Consider the following 21,002-nt stretch of genomic DNA (forward strand, 5'->3'; position numbering starts at 1 on the left):
CAAAAACCAGTATCCATTGAGCCAACTGCTTATGCTAAGCACAGGTCCAGAGAATTCCAGTAAAAGATAAGAGAAGTAACTGATAAGAGAGAATCATTTGGTTTGACTGTGTCAGTCAGTTTGTATATGTGGTCGAGATTAGCAGCTACCCTTACAGCACAGATTTTGTTATACCATATATATACAGTATCGCTCATCCATTGGTTTGCCAATTACGATTTTTGTATTTTCCATCAGTTAGTAGCCATCACTTGTACCGCTGCCTGGACTTGAAAAGTTTATCTTGATAAGCCTTGATCACCATGCTTTGGTGATAATGCCAAGCAACACTGTTACATTTTTTTTTTTTTAAGAAACGTTTTGTAGATCAAAAGGAGACGTTTTTGCACCTGTAACTTCTGTAAGTTCGCTTTTTGTGATTGATAAGGTTTTGCACCAGCTAACAGAAAATATTTTGTATAACTTACTGTTATGCTATTCTTTGTGTTTTCCAGGACCAACCTTCAAGAGCTCTTGTGGTTTACCGTTTCTTGGACTAAGTAGAGGTATGTGCCGAGAGTGTTTATTCTGCTTCCGTCAACAAACTCTTGGTTCCCCAAGTGTGGAGTGTTTGATATATTGCTGCAGGATTCAGTGTAGGGCTTTGCGAACATTCGCTTTGAATGGTCGCTGAAGATTGCAAACGACTGCGGCCAAATGTTGAAAGCTACAGGAAATGAACATGATTGACTACTGCATTAGTTTTCTCAGTTAAGTAATCTCTTACCAACATGGGGTTTTAACTCAGTCTGTACATTGCAAACCTACTGCTCAGATTCTCAAGCATGGGTATAATCGGTCTGTCATGGGATACGAGGGATATATACCTTAGAAAATTTGTGCCACGAAAAATATGTCCTGCAGTCCCCTCACGTCGTCTCCATATTTACGTCATTATCGTAAGGAGGGCATATTTTCAATCTAATGCGACCCTAAAACTGTATGACAAGGGCAATTTTTTTGCAATCTTAATGATTTTATTCAAGCCTGTGAAGTTTTCAAGAATGTTTAATAAATTATTTTCGGCGTACTGGTGTATGCCGGCAATCATGCAACAGTTGACAAATGTTGCTTGCTTATTTTGAGATATTTCACAATCGCAGTGAAACGTTTACACAATCAAAATTAAGATATGTCACGGCACGTATTTTTATGACTTAAGCGAATCATGCATTTTAAAATGCTTAGAGACTATGGATCTTCGAATTACCCACTTACTAAAGTATGAACTTAGAGAAGGAGTTTGCATTTTTATGCTAAATATATGCTTTAATAAGAGTTTTGTTATAACTTTGTCTGGTTTTTTCACGTTGATATTGACCTTTAATTCATTTAGGTATTGACAGCATCGTACTAATTTGAGTGTTTCTGCACTTATGGTGTCGAAGACTGAATTGCTCTTTTATAGGAAAGAAAATTTTTGTTTATTTTAGCAATTTTTCACTCCAGGTATTACGGTATGCTAGTTTCCTACAAACTGCAGATATCACTTTCCAGTTGAGACTTTGGGATAAACCTCAATAAATGAATCATAATATCAATGACTGATTTTATAGAAATGAGGATGGTATGGGGTTCCACTGAATGTTGCCCTTCTGGTTCTCACTAAGATTTTCTTTGGATGACAAGCCACCAAGCACATGATATATTGTTCAGGTCAACAGAGGCATAGTTTTTCAAAATTATTAATGATAATGACAATAACAATACTGCATCTTTTGAGTCGAATTCTTGATATATACTGAAAGTGTTTACAAGTAAATGCTAGGAATAAAATCAATAGTGGGAATGATAATGTCCCTTGGAGCTTTGGGGTCAGCATGCTTTGGAAGCTACAGGTTCTCATTTTAATTTTGCTTTAAATATTCTTTAAGTAATTAATTGTGAAATTGATGCCGAGCTGTTAACGGATGTTTCTCTCTTCCTTCAGTGTGCATAATTTTGCAGATGTAATTCAATGTCTCCCCATTCCAACCTCTCTCTCTCTCTCTCTCTCTCTCTCTCTCTCTCTCTCTCTCTCTCTAGATCTCTCTCTCTCTCAGCTACACACACACACACAAGAACACACACACACACACACACACACACACACACACACACACACAATCCCGTTGCTAGGTAACCATTTTAAATTAAAAAAATCTAATTTAGGGAGAGCTTGATCAGCTCAGTGGTTTACGAATGACATAGATTTTTTTTTTTTCAGATATCTACCGAGAGCCAATCTCTTTTGGAAGGTTGTATTATCAAGCTCCCGTCGTTGGACAAACGTTGATGCATAACAAGATCATAACATTAAAGTAAGACCATCATACATGTCTTGATTCCTGTTGTTAGCACTGCTGTTTTTGTATATTTAACCTTGTCCCCTCTAACATACGTATGATCTATTAAATTTGTGGCTTTAGGTGATTAACGCACCATGGGTTGAAGTTCCTGTTTGGATGTAGTAGCTGTTGATATGTATAGAAAAGTAAAAGGGATTGAAGTGACCTATAGACTTTGATGTTAAACGTCAACACAGTATCAAAATGACTAATTTATAGTTGACGAGCAACTCTGCTGACTAACATTCTTTATAGCAAATTATTGGACTAAACAATCAAAGTGAGCAAAGATGGAAGGCGTGTTTACCTAGGTATTGGCTGTTTTTCTAGTGGCCCCTCGTAGTTAAAGCTTTCAAAAAGTAGAAAATTCAGTCAGGACAGGATGAAAGCATTCATGAAAGGGAGAGATTCCAAGGAAGGTATTTTCAAGTGAAAAGTGCTAAAAGCTTATGAAATAAGGGCGAAGTGTTGGCTTTGGTTTGCCCATTATAATAGCCACTGTATGGAAAAAGAATTACGCATATTTTCGAAAAAGTCAACCACAGATAAGCAATGTCCAACAAACAGGTCCAAGAATAAAGAGGATAAATGAAGTAGATTGCCAGAAAGGAAAGTATTTTGAATATATTCTTGAAAATTACTGTAGAATAGGATAAATGTTAATCTGGAATTGTAAAGGCATAAGTTTGAAGAGTTGAAAGGTGTAAGGGAGTGACTGGTTTACCCCGTTGTGTGACTGGCTGATTTTTGCTAGAAAGGAACGGGCTGAACAAGTGCTTCTTAAGATAAAATTCAATTACCCAAGAGCCTTATCACTGAATATCTTTCACAGGCAACTTTATCATTTGAATATCTTTCAAACGCAACTCTTATTTGAATATTTTACGCGCAACTCTTACTTCTTTAAAATGTAAAGGCTGTCGTCATTTCTTTCCGTTTCTTATTTTATGAATATTGTACTTGCCTATGGCGTCAAATGATCAACAAATGAGCCGATTGGCTTGGAAAGTGTTTGATGTTCAGTGTTTTGACCATCTGAAATATATAAAATAAGCAAAGTTTGAGTAAACGAATGAACATTCTTGGAGAGAAACTCTTTTTTATTTGTATTTCTAACGCCAAGTTCTTAGCCTCTCAAACAAAAGGTGATTTCCTTTCTCCAAATCAGCTGAACTAATAACCATCATTATTAACGTTTTCACTTCAGCTCTTTTCTTGATATGGTTAAGCGTGAAATGAACTCACTCTCTCCACTCCTGTCTTGTGAACTGTCAGGTTGAATTTCCATCCGATCAATGCCCCTTTTTCATAGTTTTCTGGGCCTTTGTACAAGTCTTCCTCCTACTACTCTTATGTCAAATATATTTCTGACTCTCTGTTCCCCACTTACTATCTCATGTCCAAACCATCTTATTCTTTCAATATCAGTTAATTTTCCAGTCTTTGGACGTCAAATCTTTCGGTCTCATCCTCATATTTATTACAGTACAATATTTCCATGGTACTTAGGCATAGAACTTTAGAATTGCAAAGGGACACCTTTTCAGCTTCATGTTCCTTTTTATCACCCTCAATGCTGCTATGTAGGGTGAGTAGCATAGGCTATATTTTACTCGCAAGTCTTGGCTCTACTTATAGGGTATGTATATTTATTTGTATTTCCCAGTGGTTTAGCAATCTCTATTCACTACCTGTAGGCTTCTACTATATCTTTTCTTACTGCTCTCTCAATGCCTGCTTCACCGTTCAAAGTGTCCTAAAGGTCCCAGAATTTCTTAACTGCTTCAAAGATCTGGCCTTCCATCACAACATGGCATCCCACCTTTTTCTCATCCTCATTGGCTTCTTTCATATATCACGGACATCAGAAATCTCTTAATGTAAACTTTGAAACCCTGAACATCCCTTGCGACGAAATTTGTTACATTGCTTCATGATACTAAGTTGACCTTTTCAGCAGCATCCATAGTTTTGCTTTTCCTCCTTTTAAAAAGATATTTGTTTGATCGCTCATTCCGTTGTTACTTCTTTGCTTCTCAGTTTATTTTCTATACTACAGTACTTTTCTTACTGGAGCCCTTGGGCCCGTAGGATTCTGAATTTCCAAGTAGAATTGCAGTTTTTTTTTCACACACCACACATCATTGGGATCTAACTTTCATCACTCTTCTGTGGCTTCCTCCATTACTATGATAAATGGCAGAGGCCTCGAGGCTGACCCTTCTAGGGCACCGACATTTCTCACAAATTTTTTGGATACACCTTCCTTTGCCTTCATTTCTGTATTGTGGTACAGTAACATGATGACCTCGGTTTTTTGTCTCCCCATGTTTTCATAATGAATATCTAAAAGTATCTTGGTATTCAATGCCTTCGCAAGTTTTGTAAATCTGAAAAAGCGTGACGCTTCCTCTTTGCATGGTACATTTCATGCAGCGTCTGTCACTGATACCTCTGGTAATAGTTTCTCCAATTTGTATTAGCCTTTCCCTTTGCACCTCCTCCGGTATTTTCACAGAATGCCCAAACTATGACTTTCCTGCATATTTTTGAAAATATTAGTGCATCCGTTTTCCTTTGTAAATTATTGTCAAACCCTTTTTGTCCACTCTTCTGGTTTTAACCACTTTCTATATCAGTTTTTCGTATGTTAAGTTAGCTTATCAGTGACAGGCTCTCCAACTGCCAATAGTAATTCACTTGTTATTTCAGAAGGTTCTTGGAATTTTTGTCTTGAACTACTCCAGCTTTTTGACCAGGTAATTTTTATATTTAGTATATAATTCATCAGTCCCTCTTACCATAAAAGTATCTTCCAGTTCAGATTTCATTTTCGTTCATTCAGATGATATTCAAAATACGGCCTCAATCGTTAAGTGTGTGTGTATTTTTTTTTTTTTTTTTTTACTAATCTCCATATTCATGTTTCTCATAACCTTGCTCATAACACATCCTTTCCATCTTTGCTCAATCATTTCATTACCCTGAATACTCTTGCTTTTTGTTCAGCCGTGTTGAGTTTTTCCTATCTCCTCTTCTTGTTTACGTGGTTCCCGTCTTCTTGCCGGAGTTGGAATGCGCCCGTCTCTTTAACTACCTTATGTTGACTGATTCTCTCTCTCTCTCTCTCTCTCTCTCTCTCTCTCTCTCTCTCTCTCTCTCTCTCTCAACATTCCGTCTTCATCGTAACACACTGTACTCTGTAATCCTATATTTACTGATTCTTTTCCTTGATACTGTTTTTTGGCCTTATTTTACGTTTACCATGCTGTTGTTATTTTGGCCTCTTTTTCTTCAATTCACCTAGTAGCAGTGTAAGTGTATGAAAGATGTCTCACTTGGTATAACAGTGGAATTCTTTCTTTGCGCCATATGTACTTGACAGAAGTCAATCTGTTCCAATTCCCCATTCTTGAATAATAACTTTTCTTTGGGCTTCTTAAGCTACGTCGTCTTGATTGTTGTCTGCCGTTATAAATCGTCTCTCTAAAACTTCGAAACCAACTATCACAGTTCCGATGTTGCTATTTAGAACTACTACTACCAGTATTCGCTCAGACTGGCATTTGTCACTTCATCTGGTAACCTTTTTAAAAGTTTTTGCTTTTCTTCTGGCTCTACTTGTTTTGGTAAATATAACGAGAACAGTTATATTACCTAATTTCTTAACATTTTAATTTTCATTGTTTTATGGAATCGTACAACTTCAGTTACATAAGCCATTTTATTCATAACCAGTTTACTTACTTGGTTTTGTCTTGTTTGGCCACCATTCTACGATACTTTTACTTATCTCAGTGAACTCTTTGTTCAGCTTCTATACACCTTATCTCCTGCGTAAAACAGGTATTCGCATTTATTCAAAACAGCATCTCTGCTAATCTGTTTTTTCCTAACGATTCCACAAATAACATTTTCATTTGTACATAACTTGCTGTATTTCTCTTTCCCCGGTGATTTTTCCAAGTAATTACCAACTTGTAAGTTGTCGCGTTCTGAATTTCATTTCATCTTGAACTTATTTTTATTTTGGGGATCTGTTCTATTTTATGTTTTCCGCATGTCCTTAAGGACGAACGTAAACCCAACCCATCCACATTTGTCCAGGTTTTGGACTTGCTATTGGCAGTCGTTAGTTGAGTTGTATAATCCGTGTTGTGTGAGGAGTAGCGTGACATAATTCTGTAAATGCGGGCGAAAGGATAGTATCGTTCTAGAGAACGAGGTCCAAGGCTTGTTGTAGAAGGCCATTATTTTTCTCTAGTGTTCTTATATCAGCGGGTGGTTGGTGTCTCGTCAAGCCTGCTACCCAACTGTCAATGGTTTCATTCAAGACTCCATTGACGATTTGTGCTTCTCACGGTTTCTTCATCAGCTGATGCTTCAGGCCTTCAGTAAACCATAGCAGTTACAAATTTCTTCGTCGGTGAAGAAGGGAATTCGGTCTGCTTGTTTATCACGCAGGAGGATGGAATATATTCAAAAGGGCTTAACAATAGTGGTGGCCCCCTAAGTGCAGTTTTTTCCTTAGCATGTGTGATGTCAGTGTCATTTCTTTTACTTTTGAATTGAAGACATTTTTACAAGGGTTGTTGAAAATTTTTGACTTCTTTTTATAAATGCTATGATTGGTTTCTAGATATGTGCTTTTTTGAATGATCTAAGCCCTGGCTTCTATATTTTACACTTAACTGAGAAGAGGAAATAGAGCTTTTCGTTTGTTGTTGAATAAAAGCCATTTGCGATTTACAGAGCCTTCGTGCAGGTTTATTGTCCACATTCGCATTCCTTTTTCTCGATTCCTGTTCATTTAATTTTCTGTCGGAAATGAACAATATCTTTTCCACAGGTTCTTTGTGTATTTCAACGGGGGCATGTGGTCTCAATTTATGACCCTACTAGTTCGTCTACCCAACTTTAAGAGATCATGTTGATTCATTTAAGTAGAGAAAGCCCAGATCCAATTTCCAGTCCCACTGTGCAGGATAAAGTATAAATTGAGTAAATGAAGTCTTTCATTCTTCACACGTCATTTATTCAGCTTTCGCCCATCTCGTTCCATTCATCCAAATTCACCCTTGACTGAATCATTTACGAAGCACCGTTTAACCTTCATAACATGTGAGGTTTAACAGGGATGCGTCAGAATCGTATAGCACGCGACTAAGTTTGGGTAGGCTTTTGGGCTTCATTGTGACCTATTCCGCAAGACTGCCAAAAATCATTGAAGCTTCTCTGGCGTTTGGTATAAATGTTATTGTGGATCTATATAAATGGTGTGGGATCATGAGTGGGAGAAAGGGAGGTGGAATAATCAAATGATAAAATGCTAACGGGTGTTGGTAAAATGAAATAACAGTTAAGAGCTGTGTTAAGGAAGAGCAGTTATGAATATTCATAAGTTGGAGAGAATGAATATATGGTAGACATTTTGCAGAGATGGCTGACAGGCATTATTGAATGTTAGATGTAACTTAGGCCTATTCCTATTGAAAAGTTGTTTGTTTGTGCGATCAGCAACACATGTATATGGAGGTTTTTGATTAAGCTGGCTTAATGCCACCCCGGCCTTTTGCTCATAGAGCAGGTCATAGAGCTTTAGAGGTCGGAATTAAAAGATGCGTAACTGTAGTTAGTAAGGGCGATTTGGAGTTTTTCTTGACTGAAAAGAAATTACTCTTTAAATATTGTTATGAATGATTACAGTATTTCTGTATAGACTAATGGGATAGTAGCATTAAGACTAACAGACGACAGTACGAGTTTTTCTCCTCTCTGTACTTGCATGTTCTACGACAAGTAGAATCATTGCCTCTCACTACCTACTGCACGTTTTAGGCGTTTATTTGTATAATTTTCTTTGCATAATTTTCTGTCTCGCTTGTGGACGTGCGTAGGTCTGTTGTGGGTGTAGCACGCACAGAAGCAAAGTCCAAAGGTAATTTCTGTAAGTACTGAAAGCTTGTTATAATATGCAACGATAATATAGTAGCTCTTTAGTAATATTTATCAGGTAACCAATTGTAGTATTTGTATTAACGACTATAATGGCAAAGGATATGTGTACTTATTGTAAAAATATACATTAAATAAAACTAGTTGATTAAAACTGCCTTGAACGCGTTTTGACGTATTTAACGATAAGGAATAAGACACCAAAATACCTAGACCACCTACTAGAGGTAAAGCACTAGTTTTATTGGAGGAGGTCAAATATGACAAAAGGATAGTTTTCAGTTTGTCCGTGAGTCTTGGGATTTCGAATCTAGTGTTGTCCAATATATGGCACCACTTTGGTTTACCGGACTGCTTTTTGGGGGGTCAGTTTAGTTTTCGAGAGAGAGGCTAGGATCTAGCTTGTTTTTTTAAAGATTATTTTTTTTTTTGTGCTGATTAACGGTCCACATTTAGTAGCTATTTCGAATGCCAATAGGCGAAAATGTGCGTTAGGCACAGATTTCCCCATGAAATAAACCAAAGTAATTTTATATTTCCAAGTAATTTTCTGGCGCTTCACTCTTACTAGTCATATAGATTATACGACTGTCAGGGGCGAATGGAGTTTGGTCAAATATGTAACTGAAATATTAGTTTTTGTATTTTATTTTCACTTAGCATTATTTGAGGTAATGGAATTATAATATGGAAATAGCTTGTCGAATAATGGGATTACGAAATGGAAATAGCTTGTCGAATAATGGAATTATGAAAGAAAAAGCTTGCCCTTTTCAAGGATGAAACAACACCCTTTCTCTCCCTTACAAAACATGATCATTATTGTTAGCGTTTAGCCTTTGACATTGTGCAAATAAAAAAACCGTCAAAGGCGAATGAAGTTGGGTCAACTTCAAAATGTCTTGAAGTATACAGCAGTCATTTTGATGCATTAAGATCTTGTATATGTAACCGTAAGTTAAAAAATGAAGAGAAGGAAATACCCTGTCGAATATAGCGAAAATATAAGGCTTGCGGCCTGGTCGAGTAATAAAAAAAATATCTCCCACACAAAGACCTTAGAATTATGGAAGAGAGAATGCTGGTTCCTGGGCAACATTTTAAAAGTGTGGCCTCGAGTCAGTTATTGTGACGGGGCCCTACGTGTAATGTTGCAGGGGGTCTTGACTATTTTGGAATCTCGTTTCTTTTTGCCAGGTACGCCAAAATCTCTTAAAACTTTTGCGGAAATGGGGACGTGCATATAGATTAGTGTGGCAGCGGCTATTATTAGTTTTAACATTTCATAAGTCAAATAACAGTAGTGCTTAAAGGCAAGTGATAAGTGTACTTATTTTATAAATAGGTGGTATTATGTTAATAAGTGGTAAATCTCATTTCTCTTTGGTGTTCCAATGTTTTATTGTTGTAAATCTACTTTATATGGTACAGCGTTTGCTTGTCATATTACCATAAATCCCATTAGAATCCGAGATGCGCGTCATTATTGTCATTACTTGTGCATCATAAATTGTGGAGTCGTATGATTTGATCAGATGTCAGATGTCAAGATGTAATGTATTCTTTATAGTAGTAATGTAATAGTAATATTTTACTCTATAGAAAGGAAATAGCCACATTTTACAGGTAATCAATCGATCGCCATATTTTCAGGAGTGCAAGTCGGTGTCGACTGGTGGTCAGGGATGGGAGTGTTACCTTTCTCCGGACAGTAGAGAAGGATGCAGCCAAGGACCCGTAAGAAGCAGGCCCTGCATGGTCAATCGGCAGTAGAGGAGGATGCAGCCAAGGACCCCAAGAAGCAGGCCCTGCTTGGTCTGTCGGCAGTAGAGGAGGATGCAGCCAAGGACCCCGTAAGGAGGAAGCAGGCCCTGGCTTGGTCTGTCAGCAGTTGAGGAGGATGCAGCCAAGGACTTGGTCTGTCGGCAGTAGAGGAGGATGCAGCCAAGGACCCCTTACAGGCCCTGCTTGGTCTGTCGGCAGTAAAGGAGGATGCAGCCAAGGACCCTGTAAGAAGCAGGCCCTGCTTGGTCTGTCAGCAGTAGAGGAGGATGCACCCCGTAAGGACCCCTGCTCAGTCTGTCAGCAGTAGAGGAGGCCCGGCTTGGTCTCTGTCAGCAGTGGAGGAGGATGCAGCCAAGGAAGAAGCAGCCCCTGTTTGGTCTGTCAGCAGTAGAGGAGGATGCCCATCGCCAAGGACCCCGTAAGAAGCAGGCCCTGCTTGGGTCTGTCGGCAGTAAAGGAGGATGCAGCCAAGGACTCCGTAGAGAGGAAGCAGACCCTGCTTGGTCTGGTCTGTCAGCAGTAGAGAGGAGGATGCAGCCAAGGACCCCGTAAAGAAGCAGACCCAGTGTTCGGTCTGTCAGCAGTAGAGGAGGATACAGCCAAGGACCCCGTAAGAAGCTGGCTCTGATCGGTCTGTCAGCAGTATAGGAGATAGGAGGATACAGCCAAGGACCCCGTAAGAAGCTGGCTCTGATCGGTCTGTCAGCAGTATACAGCCCTGGGCCCAGTAAGAAGCAGGCCCATCGGCAGTAGAGGAGGTTGCAGGCATGGACCCCTTAAAGAAGCAGGCCCAGCTTGGTCTGACAGCAGTAGAGGATGATCCAGCCAAGGACGTCATAAAAAGCACGCCTTGTTTGGTCTGTCAGGTGTTACCTTTCCCCACACAGTAGAAGAGGATGCAGCTAAGGACCCCGTAAGAAACAGGCCCTGTTCGGTCTGTTGGGTGTTAACTTCTCCAGACAGTGGAGGAGAAATGCAGCCAAGGACCCCGTAAGAAGCAGGCCCTGCTCGGTCTGTTGGCATTAGAGAGGATGCAGCCAAGGACCCCATAAGAAGCAGGCCATCTTGGTCTGTCAGCAGTAGAGGAGGATGCAGCCAAGGACTCCTGTAAGAAGCAGGCCCTGCTCAGCTGTCAGCAGTAGAGGAGGAGGATGCAGCCAAAGGACCCCAGTAAGAATGCAGGCCCTGCTCAGGTCTGTCAGCAGTAGAGGAGGATGCAGCCAAGGACTCCTGTAAGAAGCAGGCCCTGCTTGGTCTGTCAGGCAGTGGAGGAGGATACAGCCAAGAAGCACGCCCTGTTTGGTCTATCGGCAGTAGAGGAGGATGCAGCCAAGGACCCTGTAAGAAGCAGGCCCTGCTTGGTCTGTTGGCAGTAGAGGAGGATGCAGCCAAGGACTCCGTAGGAAGCAGACCTGTCGGCAGTAGAAGAGGATGCCAAGAACCCCATAAGAAAGCAGGCCCTGCTTGGTCTACCGGCAGTTGAAGAGGATGCAGCTAAGGACTCCGTAGGAAGCAGGTCTGTTGGCCGTAGAGGAGGATGCAGCTAAGGACTCCGTAGGAAGCAGACCCGTCGGCAGTAGAGGAGGATGCAGCTAAGGACCCCGTAAGAAGCTGGCCCTGCTCGGTCTGTCAGCAGTAGAGGAGGATGCAGCCAAGGATCCTGTAAGAAGCAGGCCCTGCTCGGTCTGTTGGCAGTAGAGGAGGATGCAGCTAAGGACTCCGTAGGAAGCAGACCCTGCTTGGTCTGTCAGCAGTATAGGAGGATACAGCCCTGGGCCCAGTACGAAGGAGGCCCATCGGAGGTTGCAGGCAGGGACCCCTTAAAGAAGTAGGCCCAGCTTGGTCTGCCAGCAGTAGAGGATGATCCAGCCAAGGACGTCGTAAAAAGCACGCCCTGTTCGGTCTGTCAGGTGTTACCTTTCCCCACACAGTAGCAGAGGATGCAGCCCGTAAGAAACAGGCCCTGTTCGGTGTTAACTTCTCCGGACAGTGGAGGAGAATGCAGCCAAGGACCCTGTAAGAAGCAGGCCCTCCTTGGTTTGTCGGGTGTTTCCTTTCTCCAGACAGTGGAGGAGGATGCAGCCAAGGACCCTGTAAGAAGCAGTGCAAAAACGTCCATCTCCAAAAATACTTAACTGTAAAACCAGTTGGTCAGTAAAGGATAAAATGTTAAAATTATATTTTGTAGTGAGGCTATTTAAAATATTTTATTTTATTTATAGAAACTTTAACTTGTAATTACTAGATAAAAAAGTTTAGTTTACTTTCCACAAAATTCAAACAGCTTTCCCTAATTTACAAGGCATTTTTCATACAAAATCAAAACTGCAGTCCTTTAAAATTTATAAACAAAAATTTGCTGATAGGTATGTCTTATTGACAGCCAAGGACGCAGCAAAAAAAAGGCTGCTGATATGTCTTAAAAAAATAAAAAAATACAAAAATGTTTGTAAAGGAGGACAAAAACATTTAAAAAAATTCCCTAGATTACCAGCTGATTAATAATGATTACAGATGCCCTGCTGTTATGACGATCCTCTTCCTCTGCATTTCCTCAGTTTCTCTCTCGTTCATCCAATCCCCATAATTCTCTGTAAAATAAGAGAGGATAATATATATACAACAGTTCATCCAATCCCCATGATTCTCTAAAATGAGAGGATCATGATATACAACAAGTGATTAACAAAATTAGACAAAACTAAGGGCTTGACGGACACTGCTGATATCATCGACAGAGGGAAGGAATGGCAAACGTTGAGCCTTTACTAGTGCACTGCTAACAAAACATCAAGAATGGATACCATGACCTCATTTGCCCTTATTTCAATTCCTTTTTTTAATAGCGAGAAGACAAATGCTGCCATAAATTATTTATGAAAATAACTTCGGAAGAAAAGCATTCAGTTATCTATATACTGTACCATTACTAAAATCACATTAAAAACCCCATTGACAGAAAGACTGTTACCATTTCTTGTCTACTCCTCTGCGTTCTGAACCTTAGTAACATTTGATACAAATGCCTCTTCAACTCATTACTGAAAAGCCTAGAATGCCTCTTGCACCAGAATAGTTTTGCAACCAGGAGGCCATGTAAGTTTTGTCAGAAGGTAGGCAGAGAGAATAGGGTACGACAGCCGCAGTTAAACGAACTGCAGGAAGGAGGTTGTCAGTTCCTATTTGTCAAGTTAGTATTTTTTTTTTTTTTTTTTTTGGTGTAATGTTTGAAACTTGAGCACAACTACAATCCATAACCATCAAATCGATTTGACCTATACTGAACTTTGATTGCGATCACCAACCAGAATCAGAAGACCCCAGAAATTCGCAAGACAGACAGACTGGCAAGAGAAGCAATGGATCAACGATTCTCTTAAAACTAACCATGATAATTCATCAAAAATACTGTTGAATAATGAATCGGCTTTTGCAAATCCCGGTGAACAGCATCTGGAAATTCAGCGTTTGCTATTGCCTTTTTATATTAAGATTTGGACGTGGCATTGTAACCCTGCCTTGTAAATTACCAAGCGTTAATGAAATTTGCAACAAACCTTAACAGCCCGGTGTGAAGGGCAACTGATAATAATAATAATAGTGGCTGACGAAGGTATAAATTAAGTTAAAAGTAAACTATACGGGAGCATCACATTCTAAAGTCACAACGACAGATGCTTGTGCACGCACGTTTCGATTTTGTGACCTTTACTAACCAATAGGCGAAAACTAGGGAAACTACATTAGCCATAAAAAATACTTAGCCATACCAAATACGTGCTTACAGTGTGTAATTGAGGAATAATTAGGGATTGAAATTACTCTATTAAAAAACCATTCAAAATACTTTAACTGCCTGTCTAAAAAAACATGAACACTTCCTGTTATATCTGATCAGATACGGGAGTGGTATCGGGGTCATGAATCCAGTAAGTGCCGTGCGTTTTCTGTGCTTGGGGGAGTGACCCACAATTTGTGAAATTATTATTGGTATCATGTAATTTAACGAGGGACTTTCCTCACAATCTACAAATGAGATGCTACTTCCGAAACAAATTCTTATTAACTCTACATCTAATTATGAGACAAGACCTACTCTTTGGTATTACTACAATGTCATCGATAAGATCGATAATGCAATAAAACTCGTCAGGAAAATAAAGTATGATCACTCTGTGAAAAGGCACGTGAAACATGCGGGACAATGGGTATCACTTGGTACCTTGTAAGTGCTTGTGAGGTACGTTTAAGATTATTTTACTGTCGTTACCAGTACCTGCATAATGAAGGAACTTTTTACATGAAAGTCGGGAACCTTCAAGAAATACTTAGAACCAAAACTTATCAGATTTCTAAAGAACTTTTAACCTACATTAGACCATAATCGGGAGCGATAATTGGAAAAATAACTCACTGAATCAAATTCTTAATTAATCTTATGCACGAGAGAGAATGATTGTACACAAATGGTGAACGAGTGATCACTCCAGTCAGTCAGTCAGTCAGTCAGTCTCAGTCTCTCTCTCTCTCTCTCTCTCTCTCTCTCTCTCTCTCTCTCTCTCTCTCTCTCTAAGAGAGAGAGGCATACGTACATATAATCATATTCAAGAGAAAGATCCAGCAAATTAACACAAGGTTAAAACGAATGTCTCCGCAAAACATTCCTGGCAAGAAGATTCCTAGTCTTTTTCTTAATGTGGTTCCAGTGACAGGGTAATACTGCTTCCGGTAAAATCTCTAATAAAAGTTCCTGCACTGTATATCGTTCTGGCTAAACTCTTAGCAAGGCCGTGGAAGTAACCGAACTCAATCGGATTCGAACACTACGTCAAGATGGAGGGTTGAATTAGTGGCTGAGAATAAGTTTTTTGGCAAATTGCTAAGTTCTTGACAAGTATTTAATCAGCTTCAAACTGAATGAAACGTGTTCCAACATTGAACAAGCTTTCTGTATCTTGGCAATTATATCTACTGTAGGAAGTGCAAAAATAAAGCCTCGCAAAAAGCTGAAGACTAAAATTTTAACAGCAACTATCATTCGTTTTTGTAAAAGTTATACATTAAAAACATGATTTAAACAATCTGCAAAATCTTGGAAAAAAATATACACCAGAGGAGACCAGTTTGAAGGACCAAATGAGCGCTGTCAAACACATTCAAAAGCGGTTATAGAAGACGGATAAGTAGTGCAAGACCCATTAAAAAGGCCCAAAAGATCACAAAGTAGGCTAATGTCCACGTAAAGGCAATAAGCGTACAAGACAAGAGAGAGAAAAAGAACCAATTCAACTTTTAATTAACCTGTCGAGAGAAAACAACGTCAAATCTTAAAAATTAAGTTAACTTTACTGAAAGATCGCTCTATATACTGGGGACGCCTTATGGCTGTACGGAGGCAAGCAGCACGGACGAAAGTCCTAAATAACATGCCACCATTTGCAAACTTCAGAACACAGACTTATTTTCGGTCTAGCAAAGGGTTCTAAGGCTAGATATGCAAGATGCAAAAAACAAAGAAAGAATTTGAAAAAAAGGAAAAACGTTGCTTCCGAAATTCAACCATAGTGAAACACTAACTTTGTTGACAGTCTCTCTTAAGTACACAAAATTCAAAAGCAAATCTTCTCAGAACCTCGAAAGTATTCAGTAATGCATGCAAACAACCCTGTCAAAAGCACTGAATTTAGATCAGTACGAACATGTAATACAAAAAATATTCACTAATAAAACATAACCAATGGCCGGTCTCAACCTCGATGAAATCGATGGATAACCGTAGGTTAAGGTCTCCACTTTGAGGAAAAAAGTGCGCTACTAATATTTTTAACACCTTTTAACGTTTTAATGGTTTGTGTATTTTTGTAGCGTGTGCCTACTGATTACCTATGCATGTTTTCATGCACATGCATACACTCAGCTTCCACATACATGTGCTCAAACATACTTGTATACATTAATGCACATTATTCTTAACCAGCCTCCCAGGGCAGCCGATCGAGGCTACGGCCTACCCCAACGCCAAATCAAAGTCCTTCAAAGAAGGCATCGTGCTTACCCCATAATATAAACATGGGAAAAAGCACGTTAAAACGAAGAAGAAGAATTCTTACCCAGCCTCCCCAGAATAGAATAGGCCCCACTGCGACAGTATGGTGTGGCCCTTCGTCCCGTACTTCAATTGGGCGGGAATTCCCAGAGGCCATAAGCATCTACAGTACACCGTCGGTGACTTGACTGACATTATCTGAACACTGGCGTCGGCGCCAACCTTGAAGAATGAGTGGTTGAACGCGAGGTTACTTAGAACTTCAAACCACCTTACCAGTCTTGTGGAAGTGGAATATATCAGTGCGACTCAAACATTACTAATATAAACGATTTACACCAGTGAACACAACGCAGGCGATTAGATAAACGGTTTTCTGAATGGCATGGCAACGTTAACTTATCTGAACGGAGACGACAACCGCCTGGTATTTAAGAACCTACATTATTCATCACTAGAGACGTTTTCCATCGATTAAAAAACGTGCAACAGCTGTTCTTAACGAAAATACCAATAAACATAAGTTTCATTATATCCGAAAATGGACGAGAGAGAGAGAGATCTTTAACACATGTCTTGCTAACAGCCTTACAACAGGTAGGCGTCAAATGGGCTCCTTGTTTGGACATGACAAGCTAAAATTCGCGATTGTCAAGACGGACGAGTTACGTTAAAACGGCCAGTGACGTGGCTGAAACTTGACAGACACAAGCAACAAAGTTACAATGAAGTCCCTGAATAAAAAATCTGAAAATTCACAGATCTGTCAGAAAAAATATCATGTTTACTTCACACCATTTTCAACCAGTAAGAAAATGAAACATAAAACAACATGATACTCTGTTTCAATGGATATTCTGCTTAAGGAAATTGTATCTGATGAAAAATCGTAATTTAAAAATTTGCAACTTTACGATCAAAAGAGGACCTTCAACCGACCATACTGGATACCAAAATGTCCCAGAATACGTCAGCCACTGCGAGATTTCCCCTCTCTCTCTCTCTCTCTCTCTCTCTCTCTCTCTCTCTCTCTCTCTCTCTCTCTCTCTCTCTCTCTCTCTCTCTCTCTCACACACACACACACACAGAGCGAGCTTAGCCCTACCACACCACGTCATCAGAATCTGTCACCTGCATACATGGTTTTACATACCCTATTGTAGCCAGTTTATTAATTTTCTTGAGTTTTTTTTTCACGAGAAAGCCAATATCAAAGAGTTGTCGTAAAAAAAAAAAAAAAAAACGGGAGCTGAGCGATCGCTGTGCCAGTTTGAAAAGTAATTAAAATATTTTGACTATTTCAAAATTAAGGTCAACAAATATATGTTGTTTATCATGACATATATATCTAACACGGAAGGATTAAGTTGTCTGTTTAGTGAATCTGATTACGATTTAAAGTTGGAAACTGCCGTTATTCATTTTCGTGAAAAGTGAATCACAATCTCGATTTAACTTTTCATTATTATTATTATTATTATTATTATTATTATTATTATTATTATTATTATTATTATTATTATTATTATTATTATTATTATTATTATTATTCCTTCACAATCTCACGAGCCAATAAATGGTTTTGGTGTGTATTTTTGAAAACTTTCACTCGCTCTTCCAGTGGAACAAAAGTAATAATCAACCATCATTACAAAAGATATAAGAATTCATTGTAAATGACATACCTAAATTTCATAAAAATATCTCTAAACTTTACTCTGTTTGGATATTCGTGCTGCTGACATGAGTTTTAATAGCTAAATTTACATACACACATACACACACACACACACATATATATATATATATATATATATATATATATATATATATATATATATATATATATATATATATATATATATATATATATATATATAATATATATTAGAAACACTGCATGAAAATCGTTCCATGCCTGAAATAATCCTATTCAGTGGTTCCCGGAAAGAAATTCTGAATCTTGAACAGCATCCTACTGGATTTTAAAACCCTTAATAAAACAAACCAAAGTCCGCACTATTGTACTGGAACAGACGAGAGAGAGAGAGAGAGAGAGAGAGAGAGAGAGAGAGAGAGAGAGAGAGAGAGAGAGAGAAAATCTATTCCCTCTTTTGATGAGGGTATAGATTGAAACGGCTGGAAAATGACTATTCAAAGTCGCGTACACAACGTCCTCCAAAAATCGATCCTGTCAGGTCAAGGAAGAAACAAGGAAAGTGCGCCTAAGTTCTTCGGTGCAATCGAGTTTTCTGTACAGCGCATAATGCTGTATGAAAATTTCAGCCACGGTCCCGTGGTGGCCTCAGCCACGGCCCATGAAACTCAGCCACGGTTCGGTGGTGGCCTCTGTTGTTGGTACCTATACAGGTGCCAGAAGTGCGATTATGGCTAACTTTAACCTTATATAAAATAAAAACTAATGAGGCTAGAGGACTGCATTTAGGTATACTGGATGACTGGAGGGTGGATGATCAACATAACAATTTGCAGTCCTCTAGCCTCAGCAGTTTTTAAGGTCTGAGGGCGGACGGGCAGACAAAGCCGGCACAATAGTTTTCTTTTACAGAAGACTAAAAAGGAACAGTTAAAAGGTAAGCCTAGCTAACTGAGTTTAGAGCTACTACTGGTTACGTATCGAGTTCTGCATAAGCACTCTCCGAGAACCGCCCCCCACCAACCATCCACCCAGCACCCACAACACAATGGGTCAACGAGACTGGGGAGGGGAGAGGGTCAAAATAAAGCGACTAAAAGCGTGGAGTTACGAAGCTTCTCTGTCAGTTTGTATGTGCTAACGGAAGGCCAAGGCTAGACTTATCTGATGACAATTCATTAGGTAAATTTGGCCACATGCATCAGGTGTCATCCCAACATACAGACAACTCTGAAAATAACGCTCAAGTACTGTATTCAAAATGGCCTCAGATTCTACCACAGAATTAAAAGGATAAAACAGTTATTTGTGCAAATTTCAGCATTTTCTAGAGAAAATTGTACTTTAAGCATGTCAACCGCTCGAACACAACAAGAAAAATCTAATCTAATATTTTCAGACCGACAAGTAATCAGGCAAAAGCTTTTGGATATATTCAAAAACCAATAATAAAGCATTCGAGGATCTCAAAACTTTTCAAAGGCTACGCAGTCTACCTCCAAAGTTACATTCCTATCTTTACCAAAATCTCAACTTGTTAAAAGTTTGGTCAAATTTTCCTAAATATCCCTTCAACGTTTAGCATCATCAGACTAACAAACAGCCGCAGAAAAACCGTCTCCAGCATTCAGCCTCCATGCCGGAGGTGACAAGGGTAGTTTCTTTTTCGATGCTGATGGACATATTGAGAAAGTGGAACGTCCCATTAATGGGCTTGCAAACAAGTTGCAAATAAGTTGCACCCAAAGACCACAAACCTCCGCTAAGGCTAAGCACTGATTATTACTGTAAAGTATCTTAACCAAGGAGACTGTGTTACACCCTTGGCATTTCAGTGTTAATATAGTCCTAGATTTTTTTAGTATCCCGTACTGCTCAGAGCTATTCATCGTCTCTAGGCAACTCCATAAAAGGTCCTTCTCCTCAAAATTTTCATTGCCATCTCTCACAAAATCTGATCATTTGTTGTCAACAATGAAGACCACTTTTTGGTATAATTATCACAGCAATCCAAACGGACAGATAAACCAAATAAAAAATCAGGATTAGTGCAAATCTTCACATATGCATTGCCAACAGAGTAGTGAAATTTACCCGCTATCCCATTCCTATTAGTAATAAAGGTTTTATGGTTGCACTGTTCTAAAATGTTATTAAAACTAATCCCAATCAAGGGCAGAAAAATTTGGAGTTCCTGAGTGATGAACGATCTACTAAGATTCGTACTACTTTTAGCAACACTAAGTGAACAAGCGAAAATCTTTCCATTATAGAACACTCGTTGATATATGGACAAATAAAGGCTCCGAGTGCTACAAACTAAAGAGAGCGGCATACATGTGGCCAAACTTAAGCCTCAGATAGCTATAATGGTAAGAAAATTTTAATTTCTACAAAGCATAAGGACTGAGACATCAAATCCTTAACTTCATCCCAAAACAAATTACCCGTTGTATGCACATTCAAATTACTGCAGACTCCTTAATGGGAAACCAAAAGGAAAGCATTTAAGTATATATAATCATAGGAACACTTACTGTATATTGTTTTTAGGGAAGCTTCTTAACTGACTACTGAGTGATTCATCAACGCAGGCCTGGAACGATATGCCAGCGCGAGTGACACGACTTTCGTTGACGTATTTGAAACCTAAAAAGGAAAATATTAAAATTAAAAATGAGTAAAACGAAATACAAAACTACAAATTTATGGTCGCCATCTGCCCCCCACAACACAAACTATTCAACAAAGCAAATCAAGAGCAAAATACACAAAATGAGTTTTGATTATGAGCGTTAGAAAGACAATCAGTAAAACAGCACATATATTATTAAAAGAATAATGGAAAAACAAATAAATTATAAAAGGGAACTTACGATACTGCGATAAACCACTTGACTTCGTGAGGAATTTTCGAGTCCTCTCCACGCGCTTTGACAGATGATCCAAGAGTTGTGATGGGCTTGTATTAAGGACTGCATTACCTAATGATGAAATAATTCTAATTAGAAACTGAAATACTGACAACTCTGACAACACCAAAAACCCAGAACACCAAAAAAAATCAGGAATACAGTTACTATGCGCTTAGGTTATGTGAGTTTACTGTACTATCAAATTATAGACAACAAAAATTTAAATTTATAGAATATATATAAACAGGAACCTGCATCACACCTTTAGGCAACCTTCT

General features: G+C 39.0%; 2 long non-coding RNA genes across 2 annotated transcripts; one reads left to right on the plus strand and one right to left on the minus strand.

Annotated features, from left to right (window-relative positions):
* The first annotated feature begins 402 nt into the window (after positions 1-402).
* Positions 403-10,374, plus strand: LOC136840921 (uncharacterized). The gene is made up of 3 exons (XR_010853785.1): positions 403-545; positions 2,246-2,339; positions 9,975-10,374. It is a non-coding gene; the product is annotated as an uncharacterized lncRNA (long non-coding RNA).
* A 1,691-nt stretch (positions 10,375-12,065) lies between these two features.
* On the minus strand, positions 12,066-20,985 carry LOC136840920 (uncharacterized). Its single transcript, XR_010853784.1, has 4 exons — positions 20,686-20,985; positions 20,347-20,458; positions 12,598-12,697; positions 12,066-12,197 (listed from the first exon to the last, which is right to left on the minus strand). It is a non-coding gene; the product is annotated as an uncharacterized lncRNA (long non-coding RNA).
* Positions 20,986-21,002: the final 17 nt, after the last annotated feature.

This window comes from Macrobrachium rosenbergii, chromosome 8 (genome assembly GCF_040412425.1).
Source record: "Macrobrachium rosenbergii isolate ZJJX-2024 chromosome 8, ASM4041242v1, whole genome shotgun sequence".
NCBI classification, from domain to species: domain Eukaryota; kingdom Metazoa; phylum Arthropoda; class Malacostraca; order Decapoda; family Palaemonidae; genus Macrobrachium; species Macrobrachium rosenbergii.